The 16,449-nt window shown below is 39.9% G+C and overlaps 1 protein-coding gene across 1 annotated transcript in view; it reads left to right on the top strand.

Annotated features, from left to right (window-relative positions):
* Positions 1-12,627, top strand: part of CA8 (carbonic anhydrase 8) — a 51,097-nt gene extending 38,470 nt beyond the window's left edge. The window contains exon 9 of the mRNA XM_066546864.1: positions 10,140-12,627. The gene's annotated coding sequence lies outside the window, so the exon portion shown is untranslated. The remainder of the gene's footprint in view (positions 1-10,139) is intronic.
* Positions 12,628-16,449: the final 3,822 nt, after the last annotated feature.

The following is a 16,449-nucleotide window of genomic DNA, read 5'->3' as shown; positions in this document are numbered from 1 at the left end:
CAAAGATTTTTTCTATGTAATAAGATTTATCTCAGCTTTGCTTCAAAAAATAATCTGCAGTTTTAATTCTCAAATGATGGAATTTTTAATGCAAAATAATAGTCCTCACTGTCAGGCCATACTAATTATGGACACTCAAGCACTGAGGAAGAACTATGACTCCTGGCACAGTGTAGCTCACAGAAGAAATGACACTTGTTTCTCTACACCTGATTGAATTATTTATCAGAAATTCATTTGGTCAGGTCTTTTCAGTTTTTAGTGCATCAGCCCAAGTAGCACTGAACTAATCAAGTTCTTTGCTATCGAGTTTAGGGAGCTGAAAAAAATGAAGTGTAAAAAGAAATCACATGGCTTTGTTCACATTTCTTCTATGCAAAGGGATAAAAAGGGAAGGAAACAATCCTATTTAACTTGCAGTGATTTCCTCACACCTCTCCAGGAGGAAAGCGTTGAGGAACAGTAGCTCCTCACACAGACCTCAGAAATCCGCAGAAAGATTCCTTCCTTCACAGGAACAAGGGAAGTCCCTTAAGCTGGGACTGCTGGCATCAGCTGAATATTGCTGTGAGGACTCAGCATTAGATGGGGAAGTAATACTTTTCAGGGCAGTATCATCCTAGTGATTCAAGAGGAGTAGTTCTTCTTTTCAAAGAGCAGATTACTTTTTATTTTAAGGCTCTGGTATGTCTTTAACATTACAATTACAAACACAATGGTTGACTTATTTTCTTACACTATGCCCCTCTGTCAAGGCTGCTGGAACTCCCATCAGTAAAGTTTTCAATATTTTTTTTAATTCCAAGCCAGTGTGGCACAGCCACCTGAAGAACCTTGGGGAATGTTAGTTTGCCATGACCTTGTTACTCTGCTGGGGAAAGAAGGAGAGAAACGTTTCTGTTAAGTGTATCCATAGGAGTAGAAAGAGGTTGTTTGAAAGGTCTAATTAACTTTGACTGGATCAGAATGCAGGCTCTTCGCACACCATGCTCCCAAAGCTTCAGAACATCTGTTCCTCAGCCTTGATTTAAACCTTGACAAAACTGAACCCTTTGTGGCTTATGATCAAATGGCATATGTTGATCTTTGACGTAATTTGTTCTAATTTGTTGAGTAAGAAGCAGAGTTGACACAAACATTGAATATCACGCTGTGTAATACCAGGGAAAGAACTATTTTTTTTTTTTTAATGTTCTTCCATCATGGAAAAGCCCAGATGTCAAAATATTCCTCTCCAGTTCTAAGACAAAGTTTGGCCAGGCTCTAAAGGGGGCCTTCAGGATGACAAAACAGATAGAACTCTGTAGCTTCTCTGCTCTCTTTAACCCAGTAGGTTTTAGAATAAGTTTGCTGCTTTCTAATTGACCTCTCCTGGCTCTGCTTCTTTTCTGCTGAAAAGGTATCTCTCTCAGCTATAGCTTGGGGTTAATGAGTTTTTGAATTCTGTTTTGGTAGGGTTTTTGACATGCATCCAAACTACATCCCATTAAATGACCTTTTCATCGTCCTTCTCCTGCCATTGCTGAAGTTTTAAAATACATTTCTTTTGAAAAAGCCATTTAAAAAATTTCTAACCTCTTTAAATCATATCCAGTACTGAAAGAACCAGTCAGGTGTTAAGGAGTTTGGAGTAAAAGCTCAGTACACATTTGCTTTCAGACATGGAAGGTTAAAAAATTGCGTTCAGATTTAGAGAGTGAAGAACAATAGAATAACAGAGTAGTTGTAATTGAAAAGTGCCTCTGGAGATCTATTAGTTTGATCATCTGCTCAAAGCAATGTTAAGTGCTTAACACTGAGCCTAACACTTAAGGAGTGGGTTGCTCACAGCCATGTCCAGCTGGGATTTGACTATCATAAGGATGAAGACTCCTTAACCTCTCCTAGCAATTTGTACCTGTGCACTCCTGCAGGGAAAAAGGTTTTTCTTAATTTTAAATTAAATTTCCTGTATTTCAGTTGGTTTTGTTATCTTATTACAAAGCTCTCATACCTTCTTGGTGATTTCTCACAGGCAGCGCTGACTCCTTCTTCTTCACAGGAGAATCAACAAACCCCAACTACCTTCTCAACCACCTAACCCACTCTTTTGTAGCACTCATCTTCTTATTGGACACAGCTGTGGCCAATTAAGGGCAGGCCTGTTCCTAATCTTTGGTGATTAGTACAGCTGCCACTCCTCAGGGGTGAGATTGCCTTCTGCACTATTCTCTTACATTCTATCCCTCCAAAAGCTGGTACCCGTTCACTCTTCTCCTTTCACTGGATGCAGCTGAAGATGCAGTCTGGTGTGGTCTTCTCTACTTGTTGTCATAAACTGTTTATACACGTTGATAAAATCCCTGTTGAAACACCTTTTCTGGAGGCTGGGCAGTTTCAGCTCTCTCAGCCATCCTTTAATGGCAGGTGCTCCTTTACCATGCTTGTAGCCTGTTGCTGCTCTCCTGTATGTCTGTGTTTCTTCTGAGCTGGGGAACCCAGGACTGGGCCCAGTGCTACAGATGTTCTGTCAGTGTTGCATTCTGTCATTTCCCACCACCTGCTGGCAATGCTTTTCCTGGTGCAGCCTTGGAAGCTGCAGAACTTCATTGTTGCCTTGGGTGCATTACTAACTTAGCTTGAACTTGATGTTTGCCAGGACTCCCAAGTCGTTTTCTGAAGGAAAAGAGAAAGGATAACATTGTGACTTCTTCAGTGTTAATGCTAGTTTCTTTTTTACTTCCTGCTTGACTCAGAACCCTTGCTATGGGCATTGAGCTATTTCTTGATAATTTCAGATGATCTTGGAATAAGATTTATAGTTACTATTGTTATACAGCAAAGCCTAACAATGAGGAAAACAAATGCTACCACTCTTAGGAATCAAACAACAAAAAACTTTAATCTTCCATTTCATTAAAGGGTATTTATTTGACAGTTGTAGGCTTGACACACTATTTCTCAAGATGTGAATTGTGACTATTCCAGAAGACTTGCCACCTTTTCTAATGGATAAGTACTTTTCCAGTACCGTGTTCTTTACTGAAGACAGCATTATTTTTGGTTTCCAATGGATTTATCACCTCCTCTTTAATTCTTGTCACTTTACGCGTAGCTGATTTGATAGACATGCCTTTCCCCTCTTTTACATCAGTGGAACAGCTTTATCTGTGAATGAGCAAGACTTCTGATTTCAAACACTTGAGTATCAACTTGAATTTTTAATGATAGTGAACTAGGTATGGACTGCCAACGTGTCTTCATCCCTTTCTACACCAGGGTGTATACACATGATTCCATGCATAGAGTAGGTAAATGGCGTTGCTCCTGTTTACTAAGAGGAGGTCAAATAGGTGCCTGTTATAGAGGTCATTGAAATCCACAAGACTCTCAGTAGAAGATTGTAAGAGCTTGTTCTAAAAAACAATTTCTTTAAAAGAATATTTTCTTTTTAGAGTGATAAACTTTAATTTGCTTTCCTCTGAGAATAATTAATAAAATAAAGAATTTGATCTCCAGTGTGTTGCCTCAAAACTCCCCCTCTCAGACACAATTTACTTTGTATTCATGAACAATTATCCTCCAAGTGTGATGATGTCTTATACCCACTCCATCTACATACATACATTACTCAAGTTCTCCTGAACATTTTTTCATTTGTGACTGATTCAGAAATTCCCGAGAAAGCATCAATTTTTATATGGACAAGTGCATATACATACTAATACACACACATACATCTGTGGTAGGCTCAGACTGCAAGTAGCTGCAAGTTTATCCAATGTTCTGTAAATTATGATAGCAGAAATTAATTCAGATTAAAAACATGCTCAATATAATTACTATTTTCCTAGTTGTAAATTCAAGATTAGAGAAAACAATTACATGACATCATTAAAATAGCAAGGTTTTGCTAGGCCTGAGGAACAGGAAGGTGTAATTTAGGGTGGGAGGAATAGAGACTGCATTTCTGATGCTGCAGACACTCTCTGCTTGATACTGAGAGGTCTGAGCAGACAAGAAGAAGCTGGCACAGCATTAGTTTCACAGCAATGGGAGAGGGTGATGTGGTGACTATCTGGTGTGTTTTGTGACTGGAAAGTGCAAATTCCTTGCTTTTGAAGCTGCTGAGCAGCTCTTGCAGCAACAAAACTATGCTTCCCTTTCCCCAGGATATTGAACAGGGGATCTGGTGCTGCCAGTGGGAATTAACTAGTGCTGAACAGCTGGTGGTGCACTCTCCTCTTAATGGAATTGTGAATTATATGATAATAGATTGTAGAATACAAAAAACATTCAAATTCAGAGTGAGCCATGGAGCTGCACCTTGCCTTTTAGAAATGGGAAGGGTGATGCAATGCTATGGACTGTATAAACAGATCTCAGTTGAAATTCATATTTTAATGGACATTTACATTAGCAATCCACGTGTCTTTACTCTCAGTTTACTAGTAGCATTTGCAAGTCATGAAGTTCACAAATAAGTTGCTCTGCAGAAATTCTAGCACTTGGGGATTTTGTCCTTTCCTGTTGTGTAGGTCCAGAGCTGGAATAAGCTGTCAGCAGCCATGCATCATTAGGCTACTACAGCTGTTCTTATCATTTTCCTGTTTGAAAAAACCTGAGTCAACCTGACACAAATATTATCAACACTAGTTCTTTAGAAATGCAAACACCAATTTCCTAGATTTGTTGGAATATAAGTATTTATACGTCTTCTAAGTGAGTGATTTTTTTATTGGTTATTGTTTGTCTTCATGAATTTAGAGTTTGTGCTTAAAAGGTGATTGGTTTAATTGCTAAGTTCCAGTCTTTTAAAGAAACTGAACTTCATGTTATCAGGAAAACTGACTCTTGTTCTTCTGTATTTAACATCTAATGTCCAATGCCCAGCCCTCTGCTGCCACTTCAGAGTTCTTGAGAATGTACTTACACTTGAGTGCATGACTGTAGGAGAGACGGCCAAACACATTTGCCTTGTGAGTCACACACCATAATCAGAGGCCTACTGGAAACAAAATTTTTGGAGCCTTCAGGCAACCAAAAGCTCCAGGAATGGCTGAAAAAGAGTGCCTTTTGAGGCTGTTTTACACTACTTTTTTGTAATAGCAGGGGGTAGTGCACTGAGATTGCAAGTGAAACCTATATCTGCATGAATTTTTTTCCCCACTGCTGATGATTCAAATAAGTGACTAGAAAAACTCTTTTGTTACTTATGTGACATAGCTCTGACATGGGGGCCAGAATGTAGGGACTTGGTCGCCAGAGGCAGCCAAGAGTTGGTTGTGGTAGGTATTTATGTCCTTTTTGTGGTAAGTATTTATGTGTCCAGGCTAGAGCATCAGTATAGCAGGTGATCAAACCCTAAATGAGAAAGAAAACCATTTTGAGTTTTCAGAGTTAGTATCATAGTGGAATTGTACTTGTTCAATTCTTTACTGAGCTCTTGTTGGAAATAGATGAATTGTGGAGGAAAGGAAAATGTTCAAAATCCCTTAGCATGTAAAGAAGCAAGGAGGAAAGATTGCTGTGCTTTTCAAAACTAAAAATGTCACGAGGTAGTCTAGGAATCAGATCCCTGCTTATGCTTCAAATAAGATACTTCATGCTGACAAGTGCTCCTAAATTTTGTGACCTGTGAGTTTCTACCAGCATCATACAGTCTTTCTGATTCATAATTCACTGTTATCATCAGCTTTTCATAAAAAGAGTTTTGAGAGTATAATTCCCAGCAGCTTACCATAAACCATGTATGGGTTGTAGACTGCTGCTTGGGAATTGATAATGCAGCCAGGAGCCCAGAGTGCCTGTCATACAAAACACCCTCACAATGTGTTTATTAACAATCACAACACACAAGTTAGAGTCTGAACACGCACTGAAACTCTGCCATGGTATTTTCACTTATGGGGAAAATGCTGCAAATTAGTGGTGAGTCAAAATAGTGGGAAGCTTAAATCATCGCTGATAAAGCTACACCCATTTTTAAAAAAAGAGAGTGATTAATATAAAATACAATGTAATAGGCTCTCAATTATCAAAGATACTAGAAGGACACACAGGTACAGATGTCTGTACAATACAGAGAAGAAAGCCTGCAGTATGCTTTCCTCCTTCACCAATGTTGTGGAAGTGCACTCTGTTTCACCTGGATGAAATCACACAGATTTAAGCAGAACATTATTACTCCATTGAAACTGAAGATCCAGGTCGGCCCAGATCCTTACTCTTATTGGAACTTTTTAATTCCGATTATTTTGTATGGATAAAAGCAATGCAAAGAAAAATATGCAAACTCTTGCTAAGCAAACAGATGTGATATGTAAATAAATAGCAAATGAAAGCTTTCAAGTTATTTGGATTACTGAAAATGTTTTTGCCACTGATACTTGCCACTCAAGAAACGGAATGCCAGCACTAACTGCTGTTAGCAATGTTTTATGGATAAGACCAGAGTTTATGACAGAGCAGTGCTACACAACAAAGGTTTCTTTAAAAACATTTATACATCCCTGTAGCTCAAGACAAACAAAGGCGTATTTTAGTTAGCCACATGTAGCTAAATGCCCACACAACTTGATTTTGATTCAATAAATTGTAACCTTTTCTTGGAAGGAATGCAAAGTGTTTCCAGAATGATAAAGTTTGATAAGGTACTCAGTCCTCTTTTCTGAGACTCTCTGAATCCACACCTGGCTGTACTTTCAGGTGCTGTTTTTAGGAAGGTGTAGGATAAAGATAATGTTTTGTCAGTATTATACTGGTTTTGCTACCTATGTCTTTTGCTTTTTTTTTAAAACTCCTAAACTTTTTGATTCATCATAATGTTAAGGAGGAGAAGGCAAGATCCTTCTATGAAGAAAAAGGGCATTGTGTGAGACAATGGGGGGAAGGAGTATGGTAAGACAAAAGAAGTGAAAAAGCTCTCCAGGAAAGAGATTGACTCCTTTTAAGCAGCAGAATAAAGGTTTTGATCTTGTATATTGATCTTGACGTAAAACTGCTGCAGTGGGACATCTTACTTCCTCCATATCAGATGGAAAGACAGATTATTGTGGACATTCTATCTAATTTCTCCCTGCTCTTTTATTTGCACTTTCTCAACACTTTTGGGAGACTTTGAAAAATAATCCTTTTCACTGAACTTTTCATATCTTCTCTTTTAAATATTTTCTTTCTATTGCTATAGGAACATTGGAACCTTTGGTTCTTAAAAATATCCTAGCTTTGCTCCTTATCTTTGCTCCTACTTCTGCTCCTTGTTTCTGAGATAAAATTTATACTGTTCCATTTGTCCCAGTTTTGTGCAAGAAAACTTTCTCTGTGAAGAATATAGGTGCATAAAATTTTGTATATGAAAGAATTAGATATAAATCTTCTTGGAAAAAGAATGATTTTTTTACATTCTGAGGTTGAATTCTGAGCTTTGATTAACCTTGTTAATAATTTTTTTTCTAACCATGGGCATTGTGAAGAACTCTCAGATTTTGCAGGTATTTACACTTTGTGGCACTGATCTTGGAAGGTTTTCTTTGAGAATAATTATGTGATCTGTAGAGGACTTCACCAAAAAGTAGGAAAGTTATTACTAAACAAGAATAAACAAGGATAAACATTGATAATAACAAACATAATAACGAACAAGGGCAAACATGGATAATAACACTACCAATATATACAATTAGTCTTTTTTCAGACAATACATTAAGTATTTCTGTAACAAACACAGCTGAAATCTTCAGACTGGCTCATAATTAGGCTCCCTTTGAAAAGAAATTCGTTATACAATAGGTACCAAATCCCAGTTCCACTTAATTTCACTGACTTTTGGACTAAAAACATTAAGCTTGAACTAGCTAAAAATGTACAAAATGTGCATTCAATTAAAGAGTAATTAGATACTCAATCACCCTTACATCACACTAGGGATTATCCAAGAAAGAAGAGAGGTACTACTCGCTGCAGTGTGTAAAACAATTTTCTTAATTAGTTTAAGCACTAATTGAGATTGAGGGAGTGTCACTGTGTCACAGCATTAGTTTACCTAAATGGAACCTTAAAACCACAAAGGTTTTGGCTTCTTTTGAATTGTCTCACTCGGATTGTTCAGTTTTATTCACTGATCCAGTACCTCTGGCCACAAAAATGGAAACTTTCTGTTCAATTCAGGGAGGGGGTTGGTTGGTCCCTGCACGCTTGTATCAATAGGCAACTGAAAAACATGCCAAGACTTTTTCCAGAGATGGAGAATAACTTACTATTACTTGGTTGTTGTTTTGGGTTTTTTTTATGCTACACCTACATATACCAAGCCCCAGGAAGAGCTGGGAATCCTCTGTGCTGTTATGTGGAGTGTAAAACCCTTTCACTGCTTACAGCCTGCCTTAGGAGGCAGCTGGTGGAAAGCTCTTCAAGGGGACCATCAAATGCTGCTGCTGCCAGACAACGTGGCTGTCGTGGTTTGATGCTGACACAATGCCAGTGTCCCCATGATAATACCTTTTCCCTGGTGTCTACTGTGAGATGGGATCAGGAATAGAGCAAAGCAGGCTCCAGCTTAGGAATAGAAAGAAAAAAACTTTATTAACTTACAATATATAAAAGAAACATGCAGAACTCAGGAAAACCTTCCAAACATTCCTCCTCACCCCAACCAAGTTCCCAATACATCACAGTAAGACAGAACCTTAGACTCTCAATTAAGTTGCCACCCCTCAGATCACCAACTCTCGGTCCATCGCCACCCTCCAGATAATCAATTCTCAGTTCATCAAGGGGAGAGGAGTCCCTCTTGTGCCATAGGCTTCCCCAGGAAACACAGCTGAAAACTCGTGTGTTTCCATGTCACTCGTGGCACCGCCCAGAGAACATCTGCCATCGTGACCTCTTCTTTCCATGTCCAGTGCTCTCACCACTGCACATGGACCAGAGCTGCTTCTAGGGTTTCCTTTTAAGGGTGCTTTGTCCAGTTCCAAAAAGAGCACAGTCTCTCACCTTTGGGACACCTGTTCCCCCCAAATTTCACCCCCTGGGGCCGAGGGGTCTCAACACTGAACCCTCTTGGCTCTGAGCCATTACCTCCAAGACTTGTGTCCAGAGGCTGTGAGGGTTAGCCCCCCTCCATCATTCCTTGGTCGATGACAGGATCATGTGAGAAGGATCCCAAATGCCTCGCTTCAGTGCCATCCAGAATTGTAGCCTCGCCTGCAGCATCCCAGAGACAGCTTCGGGGGGGTATTGAGTGATAACCAGGGAGTATGTGGAAATCACAGGTTGTCTCGAGGGTAGGCACTGCCTTCTTGGCAGCACTGCTGATTACTGACAACCTTTACACCCCCTTCCCCTGTCAGGACCAGAGCAGGAATTCTCTGGAATGAGTTGACTCTTCCCGCAAGCAGTTGTAGCCCCAGGTGACCATTTGCACACGAGCACTTTCAGATTGTTTGTGTGTACACACTGAGCTATTGTTAGCACTATAATAACCCCAAGAAAAAAAAAAAAGGAAATTATTATTACAACAGAATGAAGCAGTCAGACATTCTCGTGCCCACTGCTTCTGAACTGAGAGCACTGGGGCAACCTGAGCACCTGGATTCTTAAGGTTATGCCAAAGCACATGAATATGTGTTTGCATGAAATCAAGTACTGATTAATGCTGCTAATGAATATTACTGCTGTTGGGAGGAATTGAGTGACTGCTTTCTATCCTTTGAGCCCACCTGACTCCCATGAGAGCTGGTACTCAGCACTTCCCTTAGTAAGGCCCCTAAAATAGTAAATGGTAAAAAGTTTGCTGTTACCAGTATATTTTTATTTCTAGTTTACTACTCATGAGCACCAGGTTATAATCAATTACCAGACTGATTCAGAAAGCCAGTTTTAAAACTTTGTGTTAAATTAATAATTTTACCACTGCATTTAACTTTGCATTTTTACTGCCATTTCCTCCATTGCTAGTAAATCTTGCAGCACTGGCTTTACCCTAAAAGAGAAGAATTAGTACCATTATGTCACTGAAGTATATACCCTGAAACTGCTCCCACCTGCTGTCATGAAATCCCAGCTTTTAGTTTTCCCTGTCTTCCTGGCTGGATATAAACAGTCTTTCAGACCCACTGCAGAGGAATTTCAGTAACATAATTGTTCCATTCTCTTTTCAGAGAGGGGGAAGACAATGCTCCCACAGTGCCCACAGATGAGAAATGGAAACTTTTGAGACTGCTGCTTCAGTTGAACCACAAAGCCTGTATTGTTTGTCTTCATCTAATTCAGCCTTGATAGACAGCTGTGACAGTTGGTCTGTCCACGTGGTCCAGGGAAATTCTGGGAATGAGCTGTACATTAAAAGATGAAAACATATTAAATCTTCCAATTCACACTGTTAACTATTTTCAAATTGTTGTTATCGTTGCTTTTATTGCTACTTTGGCATAGCATTCAATAGTCATCTGTGATCCAAATAGTACTGATTTTAAACTTGGTATGAATGCTAATATGTAGAAATACCTATTATTGTTTTGAATGTTAGATTTGCTTTTATTCCATATCATCTCTTGTGCTGTCAGTAGCCATTTTTTCTGTAGAAGGGAGATGCATTCTACAAAGGTAATGAAAACACTGTTTGTTCAAAAGAGCATTATACAAATTCAGAATTAATTTTTTGGCAGAAAGGAGAACTTCTCTGCTAGACATATGCCCTTGACATGATTTATCTGAATAAAGCTGAATGACATTTGCATTACTAGGAACCTTACTGAGAAGAAGGACAGTTTGGAACTGAGTAAAATTAACCAATATAACAATAAACAGAATTGTCTGGATTATTTTCTACTTGGTGAGCCATGGAACTTTGCGATATGGTGTTCAGTTGAGGCAGAAAATTTTCAGTCTTTTTTCTCCTGTGAATTATGACAGTTCTATTTGTTTTGTACACTGCTGAGGATGGTGGTCTGGGCACTTACTCTGCATGTCCTGAGCTGGCTGCTCAGCATGGAGATTGCCGCACTGGGCCACTCATGACTTACCTGACAGAGAAGATAAGGCAAGGGTAGTCTGAACCAGCTAGTCAATCTCATAGCTTCTAATTCCTGAAACACCAAGAAAACACCAAGCTCTGAAGGACAGAGTCACTAATGTGAGAGGCAATAACTCTGATCACCATAGCTACTAGTGAGGTCCCCTGTCCTAGCATGAGGGACATTGCAGAGATCTGTGTCAGTGGAAGAACCCCAGAGACACAGATGGCAACTTCCAGTCTGGGGCACAAGGAAGGTGCAAACTGAGGGCTCACAAAGGGGAGGCCACTCCCTTGGAGTAGATCAATCACCACTCACAAAGTCACTCCCAGGCAATGGTAAATGCAGAGTCAGAAGGCGCCCTTAATCCCCCTTGTCAAGGGTTATGGGCAGAGCTACTGCTGAATGACGAGTTATGAGCTCTCTGAGTAATTTATGTGTATATTAGGGGCAGCAGAAACAACAGAGCAAACCAACCCAGTGCATGTGAGCTGGGTGAAGGGAATCAGATACTACTGACCACCTAAGTGTTTGTAACTGGGTGTTCTGCAGAAACACATGCTTCCTTTGGAGATAAGTCTTGGTGCATTGCAATAAATACATAGAAAATGTAAAGCAAGCAGCCCAGCATGAGGTCATTTGTTCATCTGGGCTTAGCAGAGTAACAATCAGCATATTGTTCCTTGGGTTTAGAGAAACTTATATTTCCTAGGGTTATCTCCATCTCCTGCCCACGCTTAATGAAGTATAACCCCATTATCTATATAATGGGTTCAAGATTTCAGTGCTGACCAAAACCACACTTTCCACCTGCAGTGTCTGCAACACGTGTGTGTAGCAGCTTCCCTGGCTGCTGCCTCTCTTCCTTCAGCAGTTACTCCCAAGCAGCTGCAGCCAGAGCCCAACCCCAACACCTGATTATTAGACCCTGGCTTCCCACTGATCTGCATCATACCGCAGGGCAGGAGAAGTGTCTGCTGCAATGGCCTGGCTGGACTGTCTGTAGTTTTTGACAGCAGCCTGATAATTTGTCTTAGTCGTCAGGTTTGGTACTAAAATCTTGGGAAAATAAAACAAAATCTGTGAGGTGGAAGTCAGCTGTTTTCTGCCAAGTGAAGGTCTGTTCTTGTCTCCTTGCACCCAGCAAGGAATGAACCCTCCAAAAGTGGAGTGACCCATGTTGCTGACCTGACAGTTCTCAGGTTATATACACAGCTCATTCAGATCTTCTCCCTTTGCATAGAACATACTATTAACTACTGAGTGTTAACTGACAGGAACTGCAGTAGTAATATGGCAAATATTGACATTATGATGAAATCTGAACTAGATTTATTCTCTAAATAAACATGTTCCTTATCTTGGAGCTGGCTGATATTCTTGCGGCTGTGAAATACAGATATGTTGCAAAGCAAATGATGTAATGTCTCCACCAAATAGTCCATTATTTCCTTTTCCTGTGCTCCCTTCCTGTGTTTGCTGTTCTTTCAAGCATTGCCTTGTGCAGTGAAATTCTAGTCATATAAATACTACTACTGAGGAATTGAAGTTAGTAAATTTGTCTCAACACTTGTCAGACTTTTTTTTCCTAGGCTTGGCTTTGAAAGAAAAATAAAACCCACTGGTAAAAATACTTATAGCAGTTTTGTGTCTTAAAAACTGGATCTAATTATAACAACAAATTCATTCACAAAACACACCCATTACAGATTGATCAACCCACATTTGTTGTGTGTTGGGAAAAGTTAAATTAGTCTTTCTGGTTTTGGTAGGAATCCATGTGGAGGAATGTTCAGGAAGGGCTCTTGGTGTATTATTTCAGTTACACTGTACCCATCAGAGGTTTTATTGAGTGTGGAAAGGCTCTGCTGCTCTCCAATTGGAGTTCCACATGCCTACCTCTGTATTAATATTTTTAAGAAATCATAAAAACTGATAAGGGGGTTCTGAGGGTAGTGTAAGACTGTAAATTAATAATTTCCTCTTCAAGCCTACAGCTACTAAAATTTTGAATCAGTTTGCTCTCTGGAAGTATTTTTAAAGGTAAATGTTAATGGACATAATGCTTCCTGTAATTTTAGAGATTTATTAGAAATGTGAATTATAAGTTTCCAAAAGATGTTGAGCAATTGCACACTTGCTGGTCACAAAAACAATGACATAATACTTAAAAACAACTTTGCGCTTCATCAGGCAAAAGCTGGCTCCACAGGCTTCTGATAAACTGTAAGAAGGCATTGGGAATAGGAGGAAATCCAGCTCTTGAGAGAAGAAGGGTGAATTGGGGCAGATGCCTGCTGTTGGTGATCATCCATCTGCCGGTGATGTGTTCTTTAGTTTCCTCTGTAGTTTTCTGGAGCTCTCAGAAAAATTTAGAGCCTTTAAACTCTTAGTTTAACTTCTAACCATGGTATGATGTGCTTTGCGCTTTTGGCTGGGATTCTGGGCTTCCACTTCCTCAAATTAGAGGAGCTTCTTAGAAAGCACTGTGCCTCCCTAACACTGCCTTTTGCCTGCCTCCCACCTTTTCTTTGTGTGAAAATTAAGTCATAGATAGGCAAACCAGTAAATTCTAGGCCTGATCCCAAAATATACCTGGGAGGTAAACAGGAATAAATTGGTGTGAGTTAAAGGATAGGCTTGATCCCAGACATTGCACTGGCAATTGTGGGGTAGTGGCTGTGTATGGAAACAGTTGTGAGGTAGAACATGAGTCTAAGAGGAAATAAGAGTGGTCTCTGGTCAGCATCCTGGTTTGTATCCTAAAGGCTGACTCATCTGTGTTCCTGACTCTCAGAGGGTAATTGAAGACTACTGTTGCTGAGGAGATAAAAGTGCTTAACAGCCAGGTAACATAAAGAAAAAATAATTTTACTGAGAAATTTCAGCTGAATTTTGCTGAGATTGCAGAAGGAACAAGGAGAGGAGATCCACGCACATGCAGCTTCACAAGAAGTCACACCAATCAGCATTTTCCAGACCCTGCCAGGGTGCAGCTGCCATAAAGGCACAGACTCTCCAATTGAGTTTGACTGGTGGGCACAGCACTTGGTGCAGTGATGGCCTGGGGCAAACTATTCCTTTCATGGTTGTCACATCCACTCCAGTGAGAATGAAGGAAAACTTCCTTTCTTGTAGAAATGGGGGGAGTCCCAGGGGGAATGATTGTTGTAGAGAAAAAGGGGAAAACCCGCCAGGGGTTGAGAACTGTGGAAGGAGTGCAGATTTTGGCCTGGTTTTTCTTTGTTGGGTTTCATGATGGCATCACCAGCCATGGAGTTTGCTTTGAGATGTGTTTTTCCTTTATACACCAGTGCTGCCTGCTGAAATGTCAGCTAGGTGGAGAACCATCCACTACACCTCCTGAGGCTAGACCATGCAGGACATGTTTGGAAGTGTTCATGTGCACATTTATTTATGAAACTGTAGCTGCCATTGTAAGCACACCTATGTGTGTGTATTTATCTCTGCATAATACTACACATTAAAAACTATTTTAAAAACAAAAGCAATTCAAATTGAATTTTAGAAGTTCTAATTAAAGTTAATATATTTCAGTATGAAGACTATATGCCTAGCATCAGTTCACCAGCCCTTTTGGTACTTGTATGATTTGTTTTCTCCCTTTGCTTAATGAATTTGTGTTAAAGTCCTATTTTTTTCCTTTTTCCCCATTATTCATTTTACAGCCCCAGGTCATTTCTATCGAATGCTATTTAAGACTTGCTCTGAAGACATTATTCACTTTCTCATGAGCCTTTCTCTTACAGTACTTGTTTGAATGCTTTAGATGTATTAAAACTTATCTTTCACTCCCTTTGTATATGGCTTCTCCTCTCTATCATGTGAGAATTCCTCTTTGATCACAGATTATCTGTAGGATGCCAGGTATAAGAAAAAGACATCGCAATCCACCACGTCAGAGAGAGACTCTTCATATGTAGTCCTTGTGCAGGAGAACTTGTTATACCTTAACTTAGCCTTCTTTGCAAATTACAAACCCAGCATTGACTCGGTAGTCAGATCACCTCTTAAGTCTTCTCCCTGATTTGCTGGGATAATTACTTCTAATGCAAGGTTTGCTTTTCAGGGCTGGGTAATTTTTTGTGATTCTTCCATTCAGTATCTTCTCCCTGATTTGCTGGGATAATTACTTCTAATGCAAGGTTTGCTTTTCAGGGCTGGGTAATTTTTTGTGATTCTTCCATTCAGTATCTTCAAATGCTTCACACCAGTGCTCTTCTCATGCTGTTCTTCCATGCTGTTTACAGAGACAGTGGCTACTTGGCCCTCCCCTCCCCAAATATCAGAGAAGAAACTGAAGATGGGGTAAAAGAAGGAAAATATTAGATAAACTTGGAAAGAACTTCCCCTATAAAGTACACAATGAGCTGTTTAAGCCTTGAATAACAAAGAAAAATAAAGTCTAAAGATAACAAAGCAAAAACAGCATAAAGAAACTTCCTTAAGTGTCCTTTTCACTAGCAGGGATGTGGTTGGAAATATTCCTTTTCTATTTCCATCTCAACTTGCTTGTGTTGGAAGTGATCCATTCTGGGTTGTGTAACACCAGCTGACTAACCCACAGCCAACTCCCAAACCAGTGATCAGAAACCACATCCAGCCAGCCTTACTCCCTGAGACTGCTTCTCTCCTGCAACTTTCCCACCAGTGACAGGGAATTGGCTGCTTGTCCTTGGACAGCAAACCTTATCCAAAACCCTGGCTGTCCACCACATTCCCTGTCTTGGGTTACCTTCCCACCTCACCACATCTCCTGAGATGGAAGATGGTAAAGAACTAAAGTCAAAACACAAACTCCATTCTTTTATAAAGTAAAGCACTCGAGAAGGCCGGAGCTTCAAGCACATAAGCAACTCCAGCGCTTATTATTAAAGGTGATGTTTGTGTCTGAGATGGAGACAAAAACAACATGATCTTACATAGACATAAACTCTTTTCCTCCCTTAGGCTTTAGTACAAATATACACTACAAACAGTGCTTTCTGAAGTGCCTCCCATGTAAACATCTGACAGTGGTGGGCATGAAACAGATGAAAGCTACAATAAGTCATGAACACATAACAGCTGAGTATGATACACCATGTCAGCAATATTTTAAATAGCAGGTATGAAAGCAGTTCTAGAAAATGTGCGTTTAGCCTCATGTTGTGAAGATACCAGAGTTTTTCTTGTTGGTGCACTATAGGTCTGTATGAAGTGAGTTTCATTATCTGGGACCATAAGTTGACAATGGCTTGGTCTCGTTAGCTGGGTAATCATGAATGCGGACAAGCAAAAAGCAAAAAAACCCGCAAACCAAAGGTAGCTGAAAGATTTATTCATGGCTTAGAAACACATAGTAGTTCATACAGATAAGGAGATGTGTACTCAAGAGAAAAATAGAAAACAAACACAAAAGGGTCTGAGAGCTGTGTGCTTTTGGCAGGGAAGC

Source organism: Molothrus aeneus, chromosome 1, assembly GCF_037042795.1.
Source record: "Molothrus aeneus isolate 106 chromosome 1, BPBGC_Maene_1.0, whole genome shotgun sequence".
Lineage (NCBI taxonomy): Eukaryota > Metazoa > Chordata > Aves > Passeriformes > Icteridae > Molothrus > Molothrus aeneus.
The sequence above is the reverse complement of the archived record's forward strand: the minus strand, read 5'-3'. Positions and strand labels throughout refer to the sequence as shown.